Below are 14,652 nucleotides of genomic sequence, written 5' to 3' on the forward strand. Positions count from 1 at the left end.
GGTGGTTTTTGCATGTGCTATAGAAGGAAGTGAGGGGCAGATGCATAGCTGTCAACGTTTCCCATTTTTTAAGGGAAATTCCCTTATTCTGAATAGGATTCCTCACAAGAAAAGGGGAAAGTTGACAGCTATGGGCATATGGGGCTCATTAACCTGGGAAGGTAGCCCAGGTGGCAAAGGAAAAATCTGATCCTAAACCACTGCTGCTTTGCCGGATATATTTGGGAGAATAAAAGGCTAAGGAGTAAACGCTACACAGATCTGGAGTGGAATCCCTAAAGTGGTTGGATGGCTCCTTGTACGCCTCTTTCTGGCAACTCCTGCAGCCAAGCTGGTGCCAAACGTATTGCTCGGCTTTCCTTTGGACCACATGGGTGAGGCTGAGAGGGAGATCTTGTCATTTAAGCATCTCAGGACCTCCATACACACTGCCCAGGCTTGCATCCCCAGGAGGTCACTTTGGTGCTGTTGGTGTTGTTGTTTAATCATTTAGTCATGTCAGACTCTTCGTGAGCCCATGGACCAGAGCACGCCAGGCACTCCTGTCTTCCACTGCCTCCCGCAGTTTGGTCAAACTCATGCTGGTAGCTTTGAGAACACTATCCAACCATCTCGTCCTCTGTCGTCCCCTTCTCCTTGTGCCCTCCATCTTTCCCAACATCAGGGTCTTTTCCAGGGAGTCTTCTCTTCTCATGAGGTGGCCTCAGCTTCAGGATCTGTCCTTCCAGTGAGCACTCAGGGCTGATTTCCTTAAGAATGAATGTGTTTGATCTTCTTGCAGTCCATGGGACTCTCAAGAGTCTCCTCCAGCACCATAAACAGCTGTTTAGCTTCACTCCTGGAGGTGCACTCCATTCTCTCTCGAGACAGACAGATGCCAGCAACAATGCTTCCATCCTGTGAAAGTAATTGCTGAAATCCTGGGCTGGTTTTGAGGAGACTACCCTGCATTTTCTCCTCCTAGAAACTAGGGGCAGCACCCTTGTGGAGAGAAGTTGAAATGTGTGTTCCTCCCATGTGAATTCTGGAGTTACTTCCATAGTGAAGGCAGAAGCTGTATTCTCAGACAGCCTGAGAATATGATAGATTGTGGTGGTAGAATTATGGGTAGTACCACTTTGTATTGTGGGTGAGGGGGGAAAAGATTGTAACTTTGAATGCTCCTCTATGTGAGATACAGAAGCCACTGGCACATCGGGGAAGAATGTTTGGCACAGGTCTCTCCCCGATGTGAAGGATTTCTACAGACAGAAATGTAAAAATGAAATCCTCTCCTGGTGAATTAATTTATATCAAGGCAATTTAAACAATAAAATTAAATGGCTTATTTAATCACCAGGAAATAGTGACAATTTAAATCAAGTTTCCAGTTTACTAATTCATATATTTCTTCAGCAAGCGTGCATACTAATCAATTGCTGTAACCATTATTAATACATAGTTGTGTTGCAACCAAACAGACGCTTAAGCTTCTGCCACTCAGCTGAACAGGCTTTCGGCACTCCAGCCCACATATTTTTTTACTATATGTTATTTTCACTAACATATGCATTTTTGCACACCCCTTTCCATAACATAAGCAGTTTTGCACACATTTCTGATTGGAGAAATGCCTTCTAAAGTTGGCAGAATTGTTCTTTTTGAAGAGTAGATGTGTTTCTGGTTGGCATATTGGGTGGAATTCAACGCCACACTGTGACAAACATTCAATCTGCACAAGCTTTCCATCTTGCCATATGGAAATACCCACCCTCCTCTGTTCTGGGTATTTTTCTGACCCCACTTCCCGTCAGCCAATTTGGTGTGTGTATAGGAGGGGTAAAGCCCTGTTGCACTAGCAGAAGCCCTCTGTGGCGTTTGCCTCCTAGGATGGGTCATAAGGAAAGGGTTAAAATGGGTGTGATGTGATTGGCCAGTGAGAATGCAGGGGGGGGGAGTAAAAGTTAGAGTGGGAGGTTTTGAAAGTCAGTTGAGGTTTGGGAGTTGAAGAAGGAAGAGGGAGGTTTAGGTGTGGGTTGGTAGAGTTGTATTGTGAGAGAGTGAGAGGAATTGTTAGGTGGAGTCAGATAGATAGTTGGGAATAATCAGTTTGAAGTTGTTAGGAACTAAGATCAAGAAACTGTCAAGTAAAACTAACTGAAACCATAAGCTTGTTTCTGCATTTTAAAATAAACTTGATTATTTGTTTATGTTAACAACTGACTGGACTCCGTGTGTCCCCGTGAGATACGGGTTGGTGGCAGCAGAAAAAGCAATCGCAGTGGCAGCACAGGGTCAATAGACCGTCAAACATCCAGGGGCCCTGTGTGTGATCGCCACACCCTCACACAGGGCTTCCATTGGTGAGTGAATCCTGACCTGTTTCAGGGAGTATGAATTAGGTAAGTTTACATTATCCACCCTTCTGACTGAGTTGGCCCAGCCACTCTGGGTGGCTTCCAACAAAATATAAATGAACAAAAGCAAACATCAAATGTTAAAAGCTTGCCAAAAACAGAATCCCACTTCCCACTTATCTTTGGGAGTGGTTCGGCAGTGTGTGGGGAGGGAGCTGTGAGGCTCTTAGACCTCTGCACGTGTGGGGTGGGGGTGATGATTGCCCACCATTCTTGGCTGTGCAGGGGGGCAGGTTTCAGGAGACTTGGGAACCAATCATCCATTGAACTGGCTCCCAAGGGGCTTCAGAATGGATCCTGGGTGAAGACTTTGCCCATTCATGTCTGCTCTGGGACTTTATAAAAGAGGCACACAGTGCACAACACCATAGTCCCCATTTGGCTTTCCCATCCATCCCCATAGGTAGTGCTTTCAATGTTGTTTCCCTGATGTGGAACAGACCAGTTCTGTGCACCTTGTCATGGACTTCTGTTGGTCACTGGTTACAGGGCTGGGGAGGAATTTCCCTGCAGACAGTGCAATGCAATTCTGGGCTGCATCGATCAGAGTATAGCATCTAGATCAAGGGAAGTAATAGTGCCACTGTATTCTGCTCTGGTCAGACCTCACCTGGAGTACTGTGTCCAGTTCTGGGCACCACAGTTCAAGAAGGACACTGACAAACTGGAACGTGTCCAGAGGAGGGCAACCAAAATGGTCAAAGGCCTGGAAACGATGCCTTATGAGGAACGGCTAAGGGAGCTGGGCATGTTTAGCCTGGAGAAGAGGAGGTTAAGGGGTGATATGATAGCCATGTTCAAATATATAAAAGGATGTCACATAGAGGAGGGAGAAAGGTTGTTCTCTGCTGCTCCAGAGAAGCGGACACGGAGCAATGGATCCAAACTACAAGAAAGAAGATTCCACCTAAACATTAGGAAGAACTTCCTGACAGTAAGAGCTGTCCGACAGTGGAATTTGCTGCCAAGGAGTGTGGTGGAGTCTCCTTCTTTGGAGGTCTTTAAGCAGAGGCTTCACAACCATATGTCAGGAGTGCTCTGATGGTGTTTCCTGCTTGGCAGGGGGTTGGACTCGATGGCCCTTGTGGTCTCTTCCAACTCTATGATTCTATGATTCTATGAGATGGGCAGGGTCTTCAGGTTTTGCCTTCCTTGTAGCACAGTGTTATAGTGCAACAGGCATTGGGCTAGATCCAGAGAAGGGATGGGCAAGGCCAAGGGTACGCCTTCCCTCATCCCTTGGTGGATCCCCTTAAAGGATCTGGAGGGCGGCACTTCCTGTTGAGATGCCCAGCTTGGGGGTTGACAGGCCACATTGCCCCCTACCAATTGGGGTCAGCTGGAAGTGGTTCATGCCATAGGAGGACCCCCTAACACTGGTGAACCCCAGATGTCAATCAGCCAGCAGGGGAACAGGTTGATAAATGGGTACCCAGTGCCTATGGACCTACTTTGATTGTAGTCAATAGAATAGTGACCTCATTTTGATCCAAGTCTCCTAGTCTATGTTTGCCACCTGCTCCTCCTGTCACAGCATTGCTGCACCTAAATTGACAAACAAATGTTTTCCCCATCCCGGGTGGTGCTGTGGGTTAAACCACAGAGCCTAGGGCTTGCCGATCTGAAGGTCAGCGGTTTGAATCCCCACGACGGGGTGAGCTCCCATTGTTTTGTCCCAGCTCCTGCCCACCTAGCAGTTCGAAAGCACGTCAAAGTGCAAGTAGATAAATAGGTACCGCTCCGGTGGGAAGGTAAATGCCGTTTCTGTGTGCTGCTCTGGTTCACCAGAAGTGGCTTAGTCATGCTGGCCACATGACCCGGAAGCTGTACGCCGGCTCCCTCAACCAATAAAGTGAGATGACTGCCGCAATCCCAGAGTCTGGACCTAATGGTCAGGGGTCCCTTTACCTTTGCATTTAACTGCACCAAGCACAGAGGCCTGCAAGTTTAGCCTTTCTCATTCCATTACAGCAAAAGAAGCAAACTGCACATCTCCATATCTGTCAAACTTCTTCCTGCCACTTGGCTATTATATCTTCAAATCATCGCATTTTACTTTTCTTAAGACTCCCGAGCGACTGTGGAATGCAAACTCACGTTTGTATGTAAAATACTGTGAAGGGAACTCCTCCCAATACTACCATATATTACAAATTTTCCCCCAGACATCTCATTTTTTTAAGGCTCCATTCACACAGGGATCTTCACGAGACAGCCATTTCTTGATATTCTCAGCGCTGGTGATGTTTATCTGGAGATTGCTCGCTTGGAATCTGTTGCTGAGATGTGTGTGTAGCAGTGAAAACAGCCCATTAAGGAGTGGGAAAATAGAGCAATAATAGTGGATCATAATCTTGGGCCATTGTGCGGACAAATTATAGGAAGACTCTAAACAGAGGGAGAGTGAAGCAGGAAGGGCGTACCAAGATAACATCACAGTGAGAAAATGGGAAGCCAAAGAGGGAAACCATAATAATGGTTAGAGAGGTGCGGCAGGCACAAAATTACTTCGATTTTTGTTCCTGATACAATAGAGTCAGGTGGACATTTGTTGAGGAAACAAAGCACTGACCACTCTCACACCTGCTTTGTTTGCTTCTATGCTATAAGAAGCTCTGTGTGGAGTAATTGTCTCAGGTTATTTCCTTCCCTTCCCTTCCATTTTTTTTTTAAATCTTTTCCCTGATTGGAGCTTGCAGTAAATTCTAGCTGAGACCTAGCTGGAAAACTCTTGGATTCACCCATCTCGAACTGTGCTGTGAAGAAGGCATTTCAGAGGTCCTGGCACATAGTTGACCTACTACAATTTTTGTATAGTTATATTGTTGCTCAACTAAGAAAACTGCTTGATGTCAGGGAGAATAATTCAGATTTAGCCTTGTTCCTGGCAGGCTAGTTTTCCTTATGAAGTGACTTCTTTGGAAAGCTGGATGAGAATTCAGCCATGCAGTCCTCACCACTGCCCCTTGCTATCTGAAGTGATACAGTGTCCCCCCACCCTGCAGTTTTTGCAGACCAGGTGAATATTTAGGACAGAAGTCTGTACACAGGAACCTATCAAAGTATCCAACATTTGGTTAAAAAAAGGGGCGGATATTGTGGAATTGGAAACGGTTTAGGAAGGCGTGACCAAAATGATCAAGGGGTTGGAGGGACTCCCCTATGAGGAAAGATTAAAACTTTTTGTTGAAAGAATAGCCAGGTAGTAAATGACAAGACAGTAGTGAATAAAGTGATTCATGATTTGGTGTCAGCAGATAGAGAAAACTCGGACGTTTTGGCTCCCAAACACCACAAACCCATAAGTGATTGTTCCAGTTTGTGAACATTCTTTTGGAACCTGAACGTCCGACGGGGCTTCCGTAGCTTCTGATTGGCTGCAGGAGCTTCCTGAAGCCAATCAGAAGCCACGATTTGGTTTGCGAATGTTTTGGAAGTCGAACGGATTCCATTTGAAGTAGGGAATCTGATCCCACAACAGGTAGTGATGGCAACCAACGTGGTTGGCTTTAAACATGGATTAGACAAATTCATGGAGGATAAAGTTTGCCAACCTTGACAGCTATGTTCTACCTCCACTGTTGGAGACAATATGCTTCTGAAACTCCAGGAGGGGAGAAAAACAGCTGCTGTTCCATATAATCTTGGAATTGTAGAGTTGGAAGGGACTGTGAGGATCATCTAACCCAGCCTTTCTCAACCTGTGGGTCCCCAAATGTTGTTGAACTACAACTCCCATCACCCCTAACTAGCAAGGCCAGAGCTCAGAGATGATGGGAGTTGTAGTCCAACAACATCTGGGGACCTGCAGGTTGAGAACTGCTGATCTAACCCAACCCCCTGCAATGCAGAAATCTTTTAACTAATGTGGAGCTTGAACCCATGGTTCTGAGATTAAGAATCTCACACAGCTCCTGCTTGCAGGATTCTCACAGGCATCTGGTTGGCCACTATGAGAACAGGTTGTTGGACTAGATGGACCATTGGTCTGATCCAACAGGCTCTTCTTATATTTTCATGTGTAATCCACTAGATTTGCTTTTCATTTTCTGGTTGGGGATCAGTCCACATATGCAGAAGTGCATGTGTTTGCTTTTCCTTTGATGGCTTATCAGCTCAGTTTCTATTCCTTCAGAAGGAACCCCATCTTAAAATAAAACACAGTATATTTGAGCAGAATGCCATGCACCACATTCAAACTTTAAAGGTCAGCTGAAGTCTGAATCCACTTTGTGGTTTCATTTTTATATACATATATTTTTTATGGCTGACTATCATAAGAAGAGTAGAACGTTCTTAAGAAATTTGCTGAACAAGCAGCCAAAATCTAGCCATTCCCCGTGTATTATCAGAGTGCTACAGAAAGCTTTTGTGGCCTTATCGTTTTCTTCCGAATGTAAACATTTCTTTATGAAGCTCTGTGAATATTTCAGCGTCCCTTTATGGAGGTAACGGTTCCTGAGCTGCCTTATATCAGTCGATGACAGGCTCATAAAAAGGAAGTCCGAGAGCAGAAAATTATCACTGCTACCGATCTCTTTCTAATTAATTTCCTTGGCTCCCACTTTACCGTAAAGAGCATATCCTGAAAGTGAGCTCCTATTTCTTCTTCTTTTCCGTTCCATTCCTTTCTTTTTTCTTGTTGTTGTTGGGCAGGGGAGGGGGTTGTTAAACCAGCAATCAGTATCAAGTTGCTGTCTGCTTAGTGCTTTAGTGTAACTCTGATTGAGAATAATGTAGCAGCTGGCATGCAGCAGAACTCTTAGGGCATAAAGCAAGGAGGCCAACAGTAGGGGGAGCCAGAGGCTACAAGCACAATACTGAGACTAAGGAGCAAGAAGCTGACAGCCAGGGCCACCCCTGGCAGGGACATGGTACATGGCCAAGGGTTGGTGAGGGAGCTCCCCACTAGCCCCCATGGACGGGCCATAAACAGAGGTCTGTAAGTTTGTGGCTGGACTTAACTAGTAAAGCTTTAATTTGTGGTAACCAGCAGTGAAGTTCAGTCCTATCATCATTTCAGTAAGCCTAAGGTAAAAGAACTGAGGGACGCGGGTGGCGCTGTGGGTTAAACCACAGAGCCTAGGGCTTGCCGATCAGAAGGTCGGCAGTTCAAATCCCCGTGACGGGATGAACTCCCGTTGCTCGGTCCCTGCTCCTGCCAATCTAGCAGTTTGAAAGCACGTCAAAGTGCAAGTAGGTAAATAGGTACCACTCTGGCGGGAAGGTAAACAGCGTTTCCGTGTGCTGCTCTGGTTCGCCAGAAGCAGCTTAGTCATGCTGGCCACATGACTCGGAAGCTGTACGCCGGCTCCCAATAAAGTGAGATGAGTGCCGCAACCCCAGAATAGTCCGCAACTGGACTTAATGGTCAGGGGTCCCTTTACCTTTAAGGTAAAAGAATTACTAGGAGTCCCTAATCTTTTTGGGTCCAGAGGCACATTTAGAAATCTGGGAAACTGCCGCGGGCACCACAAAATGCCCAAGCTGACGATGACCATTTCTCCCACCTCTAAAAAACAGGCAAAACTCGTACATGCAACCCCAAACAAACACAGACATAAAAAAGCAAGCAACACCCCCACAATGCCCCCCCCAAGCTCATGCATACCATGTTGAGGATCACAGGATTACATCAATAATGGGTTGCTGGTTATATTTACACACTTAACAAATACTACTGCTTAAAATCAATTACTGTTGAATTTCTGACTCAGACGTTGTTCGTTCGTTCTTTCATTTTATTTCTATGGAAGTACTGGAATGGGTTACTTCCAGGTTTCGGCGGTTGCACATGCGCAGAAGCGCTAAATTGCGCTTTGCACATGCACAGAAGTGCCGAATCGCAAGTGCGCAGACACGGGTTGCAAACGCGCATCCCACACGGATCACATTTGCAACCCGAGCATCCACTGTAGAGAGCATAGCACAGGTGATATTTCTACTTTTTTCTAGTTTTTCTCTGTTTGGCAGATTCAGGATTCTGCTTCTCTCAAATCTATATTTTTCTTCTCTCGTATTGCTTGTGATCTAAAAGCTTTCTCGCACCAACTTGACAGTTCAGATAACTTTTTTTAAAGTCTGGTTTCCCATCTTCTCCTGTCTGGAAACAGCAGAAGAGAAGTGACAGCGTGAAAGGGCTACCTTTGCCCCAGTCACCTAAGGCACTAATAATGAGGGTTTGTGCACAATTTTCAGATGCTACATCACTGTCAGGAAGCGGAAACACTGTTCCGTGTTTCAGTGTAAAAAAAAACCACAAAAACAACCACTGCTTTTATCTTTGTGTATGGAATGGTTTGCTTTTGTTTTGGAATTGGTTAATTTTATAAAGTATCATTTTTGGAGGAGGAAAACAAGAAAAAAAAATATTCTGAATCTCAGAAGCCAGAACAGCAAGACGGATCGCTACGCAGTGAAAGCAGCAGTCCCTCTTGCTGTTCTGGCTTCTGGGATAGCTGCACAGCCTGCATTCGCTCCATAAGACGCACACACATTTCCCCTTACTTTTTAGGAGGGAAAAGGTGAGTCTTATAGAGCAAAAAATACGGTTTAAAAAAAAATCCCCCCCCCACCAAAAAAAAAAATATGGGGCAGAGGAAAAGAAAGCCATCACAAAATGTATCTCTTTGGGATATTTTATGTTTATTGTTTTCAGTGTTCATCTATCTGTGTTTCACAGTCTGTCTCCTGCTCTTTTCTATTTTGTTTTAATAACTCCGTGTAAAAACATTTATGTATTTGTTTGCAATGTCTCCATTAAATATGTGTTTAAAAGATTTCCGCACATGCACGCACGCACACATTTCACAAAACTCATTTTCCAATCAGCGAGAGGAGCAAGCGGGTTTTTACAGGCAATTACATTATTTTAGATCTTGCAAAGTTTCTCATGAATTATTCCAAAGGCGCAGTGAGGCTCTGCCATTGTATGTGGACTCAGGAGTTAATTGATTACCGTACGGTTTCTGCTTAAGGATAATGGTGTGTTGTAGGGGCTTTCTGGAGTTGAGGAATGATAAGGCCCTACACTGACATTTTGAATTAAACCTGTGTGATGGCTGCTTAACCACACCACAACAGAAACATCTCCTTCCATGTGTACCTGGTGAGCTGGGAGCTATTCCATTTTTTAATTTTATTTTATTTAAAATATATAATTTTTTTCGGTTTTGTTTTGTTTTGTTTTTTTAAAAAAAAAACACCTTCCAGATCAGTTCATAAAATAAAATGCTATAAAATATGACAGAAAATGGGAGGAAGGAGCCTTTTAACAGAATTTTAACAGAATTAAAACAGATTAAAAGACCCAAGCAAATGATATAAAAAAGGTATTTGACTGATGTGCAGAACACATGAGATTTGGAATGAAGTGAGCCTCTCTAGGAAGAGAATTTCTCAGCTCACTGATTTCTGGAGAAAGAACTCTGAAGGTAGCAGGTTCACATAAGAGCACGATCCCATGTTGCAGGATAGCACATATCAATCACATGACCACATAGGAAGGTCCAGTTCCATAGAACTTTCCCATCCTATCAATGCCTTCCTTTGCAGTAAAGGCTCAAACTGCAATTCGCTCTCTCTTCTTGCTTATGTGCTAACACCACACAGAAACAGCTCCTACACCACTCATCGAAGAAGTGAAAGGAATCGGAGATATATTTTTTTTTAGGGTGCAAGCATTAACCACAGGTTAATTAATTAAACCTTGAGCTGATTAATTGGCTGGAGTCCAATGTTAATCAGAAATGGCAACTCCTAACCGATGGAACACACTTGTTTTTGTGAGACTGTTTTGGTTACGATGTGTTACTTTAATTAGGAATGGCAGAAGAAACATTTGATTTAGCCTTCCTTTCTAAGAGTCAGTGATAGCTTCTGTTTCAGTTATCCGTTGCTTCCTTCACTATCTGAAAAGGCAGCTGTATGAGAGTGTGAGGGAGCCAGACAGCAATATATCACGAGGAGTAAGAGAAGTTAACTCTTTATTAAAAGAAACAAGGTCTGCTCAGTAGTGCCGGGCCTAATGAGTACAGCAACTCTTCTCGGTAGATCTTGCCCCTTGAGGCAGTTGTGGGGGCTGAAGGTCTCCACCTTCCACAGCTGCCTAAGTCTCCTCCTCCTCCTCTGATTCCTTTCCAAGCAATCTGAGACTATGCTGGCACAGCTGTCTTTGCTGCTCCCTCTTCATACCTCTTCTGACCCTGGGAGACTCGTGGGGATGAGCGCTTGTCACAGCAGGAGGGGGAGAGACCCCAGCTTCTTCACCAGCTGGATTCATCTCTTTTTCTTGGGCCTCTTCCTCTCCTGCTTCTACGTCTGCTTCTAATTCTGGACTTCTGTCTGCTGCAGACTCTCCCTGATCAATACAACTCTGTTACCTTTCCAGCTTCCAACACCTCCTCCTCCCAGGCTTCTCTCTCTTCTGCCTTTGACCACTCATTGTCGTCCTACCACCAATATCCAGGCTCTGAACCTTCATCCCTTGGTGGTTCCACAGCTGGTGCCTCCAACCACTCCTCTGAGTCCAGCCAGTCCATGACAGATAGTGGCGTTGTGCTCAGATTCTGTTTATGGGCTTCCCATGAGCGTCTGGTTGGCCATTGTGAGAATAGGATGCTGGACTAATGGGCCCTGATCCTGATTATTGTGGTCTTATACACAGAATTCCTGTGAGATCCCACTGGAGAAAGTGGGAAGACAGTGTTGCTCTGGAGAGTTGGCGAACCATCCAGAATGTGGACTGCAGGGGGAATTTGCTGAAAACCTGTGACCCTCCATACGTTGTTGAACTTCAGCACAGCTAATGATCAGGGATGGTTGGAGTTGTAGGTCAGCAACAACTCTGAGTCTCCCCAGCCACTCTGGGCAGCTCCCAATCAAGTGTTAAAAACAGTACAGCGTTAAATATTAAAAACTTCCCTGAACAGGGCTGCCTTCAGATGTCTTTTAAAGATAGGAAAGCTGCTTTTTTCCTTGACATCGGAAGGGAGGGTGTTCCATAGAGCGGACGCCACTACTGAGAAGGCCCTCTGCCTGGTTCCCTGTAACCTCACTTCTCGCAATGAGGGAACCATCAGAAGGCCCTTGGCGCTGGATCTCAGTGTCCGGGCTGAATGATGGGGGTGGAGACACTCCTTCAGGTATACTGGACCGAGGCCATTTAGGGCTTTAAAGGTCAGCACCAACACTTTGAATTGTGCTCGGAAACGTACTGGGAGCCAATGCAGATCTCTCAGAACCGGTGTTATGTGGTCCTGGCGGCCACTCCCAGTCATTTGGAGGGTCACTGGCTCCCCACCCTTCCTCTAACTGGGACGTCCCTTGGTATCTTCACCACCTTCTGGGAATGAAAGGACACTTCTGTTCCCAGAAGGCCAGCTCAGGATGCAACCCATCTTCTCCAAAACAGGTCCTTCAGGAAATCACCTCAATTGATCTAATGTATTCCACTCGCCTATCACAGCTTTTGTTAAGTGTTGCATCAGGCTAATTTGCAGATTATATAAGGCTTGGTTGATTTACATCGCATTAAAATATATTCCATTACGGAGATTCTGCAGTCACATCATATAATTGCAGTGACATTTATTTTTATTACATCAAATAATTGACTCTGGGAAAGGAATTAAATAGACGAGAGCGTAACATGGCAGGCAAACAGCAGCAAGGTGGTTTAGTATTGCTGAATGTTGTTTGCTCATATGGTTTGAATAAATTGTCTCAAAATGCTGGGCACTGGAATTGGGAGGGAACCAAGACATACTTTTGTGGCTTTCCTGGAAATAACTTTTAAGTTGTTCAGGCTGCAGGCAGATACCTAGTTACACGGGAGTAAGCCTCACTGAAATCAGTAGGACTTGCTTCTGAGTCAACATGTTGTTTCTGCCAGGGAGAAACAGCTTTACAGAGAAGGGGGGAAATAGTTTTACAGTTCTGTGAAAATGAACATATCAGGGTTTTTTCTGGCACTCTTTGATGTATCCTTCCCCCAACCCCTTTCAGGTGTTTCTTTTCCTTCTGTTCTTTTGAGCACCAGCAGGGAGGAAGGCATTGCTCTGGATAATGATGTGCTCAACTGAGATCTCCTGTGTCACCACGGCCAAAGCAAACCTCCCAGAATTCCATTTCCGTTCCTGAAGCTCTTTGCCTCTACTCCATTCCACACAAATTGCTACCCTTTGTCTCTTCTTGATGTGCTTCTATCTCTGCGGGTCTTTTTAATTGCTCTTCTCTCTCTCTTTTTCGGTTCTGATTTTACAGAAAGCTCTTCCTCCTGACCTCCAGAGGTCGGTGGAACTTCAAGCTTTGAATAATGGCAGCAACAAACCCCCCGCTTGCACCAAGCACGCAATTTAACTGAAATCAGCTTCTGGTTTTCTCTTACAGTAACTTAACGGTGACATGATTTCACAGTACCTAGTAACTTCAGGGAAGTCTTCCTTCCTTCCCTCTCCCCTGTTAGCTCCACTTCTGTAATAGGAAAATTAAGATCAAGTTAGGTAGCTGGGTCTAAAGTAGATATAATCAAATTTGGTGGCGCAAGGTAGTGTATGATCAGCCAGGGTGTACCAGCACACAGTCGATTCCTGATCAGTCAGACCCTGCTTCTCACGCCAGGTGTTTTTGCCCACCTGAAATGTGTTCTTGAAATCTGATTGTGCCTCTTGTTTTTCTGGTTAGATGATAGATTGGGGGCGGGGGGGGTGTGTTGACAGTGTATAAATTAGCCTACCACATGACCCGGAAGCAGTACGCCAGCTCCCTTGGCCAATAAAGCGAAATGAGCGCCGCAACCCCAGAGTCGGCCACGACTGGACCTAATGGTCAGGGGTCCCTTTACCTTTACCTTTACCAAGGCAGACTTTAAATTTGGTGTTCTGTCCATGTTTGCATCTGGCCCCATCCAGCACTATGTGCCCCTCAGAAAGTTGCCCAGAAGGCAACATGGTCCACAGGCTGGAAAATGTTCCCTACCCTTGCCATAAATCACAACAAGCCCACAACTCTGGCTTGTTGTGTTGTGTAAATACAGACATTATGTGTTATTATCTAAACTCTGCTTAAGGAGAGCAAACCATGGTTGAGTGTGATGTCTGTTTCAGGCCAAATATTTAGGCTACACTAAATAGACAAACCAAAAGATTTTCAGTGTCTAGACCAGCCTTTCTCAACCTGTGGGTCCCCAGATGTTATTGGACTACAACTCCCATCATCCCTAGCTAACAAGGCCAGAGATCAGGGATGATGGGAGTTGTAGTCCAACAACATCTGGGGACCCACAGGTTGAGAACCGCTGGTCTAGACTTTTGTAGTAGTTACTTTCCAATTTTTTTAGTGGCTAAATAACATTGTTTTAACTAAAGATGTTGAAAACAAAGCGGGGGGAGGAATCTCATCCCTGGAAGCTGTATTTCCCTTCTCCTTGATCAGCATTGACAGCTGTTCATTTTCTGCCTGAGTGAATTCAGAAGAAGTCAGTTACCTTGCAAGTGATGAATGCTGTATGACATTTGGCCGTCCACATTTTCTGCAGTTTAGTCTCACCCTGACAAGAGAAGCTTGGATGTCTCTCTCGATCTGCTAACAATATCTCATTGAGTTGATTATTTATCATGTTTCTGAACCAGGTCAGAATAACCCACCATGTAATAAATATGGCAATTTTGCTATTAGGGAGAGAAAATAACATGTCATGCCCGTGAAACTGTAAGAGAGGGGGAAAAACATGTCCTGCAATAAACATCATTATTACTGAAAATAAATTTGAAAATTGCAAATTCTTGCAGCTATCCAAAAAATACCCACATGTTTTATAAACAAACTAGGTAAGAGGCCCCTTCCTCTTTTGTTTCTCTTGAGTATATGATCAACATGACCCACCCATACTTCTTTTCTGATTGCAACCGCTTAAATATGGATAATGTTTGACTTGGACCATCACATCCCATGTTTAAATCTGCATCATCTGTAACACTAAGTCCTTCAGCAAGCCATCATATCTCAGCCTAAGGTGCCATCTGTAGTATACATTTAAAGCAGTATGATTCCACTTCAAACAGTCAAAGAATTCCCAAAGAACCCTAGTTTGCTAAGGGTTCAGAGAGCTGTTAAAGGTAAAGGACCCCTGACAGTTAAGTCCAGCCGCATACGACTCTACGGTTGCACGCTCATCTTGCTCTATAGGCCGAGGGAGCCGGCGTTTGTCCGCAGACCGCTTCTGGGTCATGTGGCCAGCATGACTAAGCCACTTCTG

At 44.9% G+C, this 14,652-nt stretch overlaps 1 protein-coding gene and 1 long non-coding RNA gene across 49 annotated transcripts in view; one reads left to right on the forward strand and one right to left on the reverse strand.

The window, feature by feature from the left end:
* The window catches only part of NRXN1 (neurexin 1), a 977,330-nt gene that overhangs the window by 760,188 nt on the left and 202,490 nt on the right, over positions 1 to 14,652 (forward strand). The window lies entirely within an intron of this gene.
* LOC310673781 lies at positions 12,768 to 14,403 on the reverse strand. Its single transcript, XR_014509230.1, has 3 exons — positions 14,280 to 14,403; positions 13,882 to 14,065; positions 12,768 to 12,869 (listed from the first exon to the last, which is right to left on the reverse strand). It is a non-coding gene; the product is annotated as an uncharacterized lncRNA (long non-coding RNA).

This window comes from Podarcis tiliguerta (genome assembly GCF_965153285.1).
Source record: "Podarcis tiliguerta genome assembly, chromosome: 3".
Lineage (NCBI taxonomy): Eukaryota > Metazoa > Chordata > Lepidosauria > Squamata > Lacertidae > Podarcis > Podarcis tiliguerta.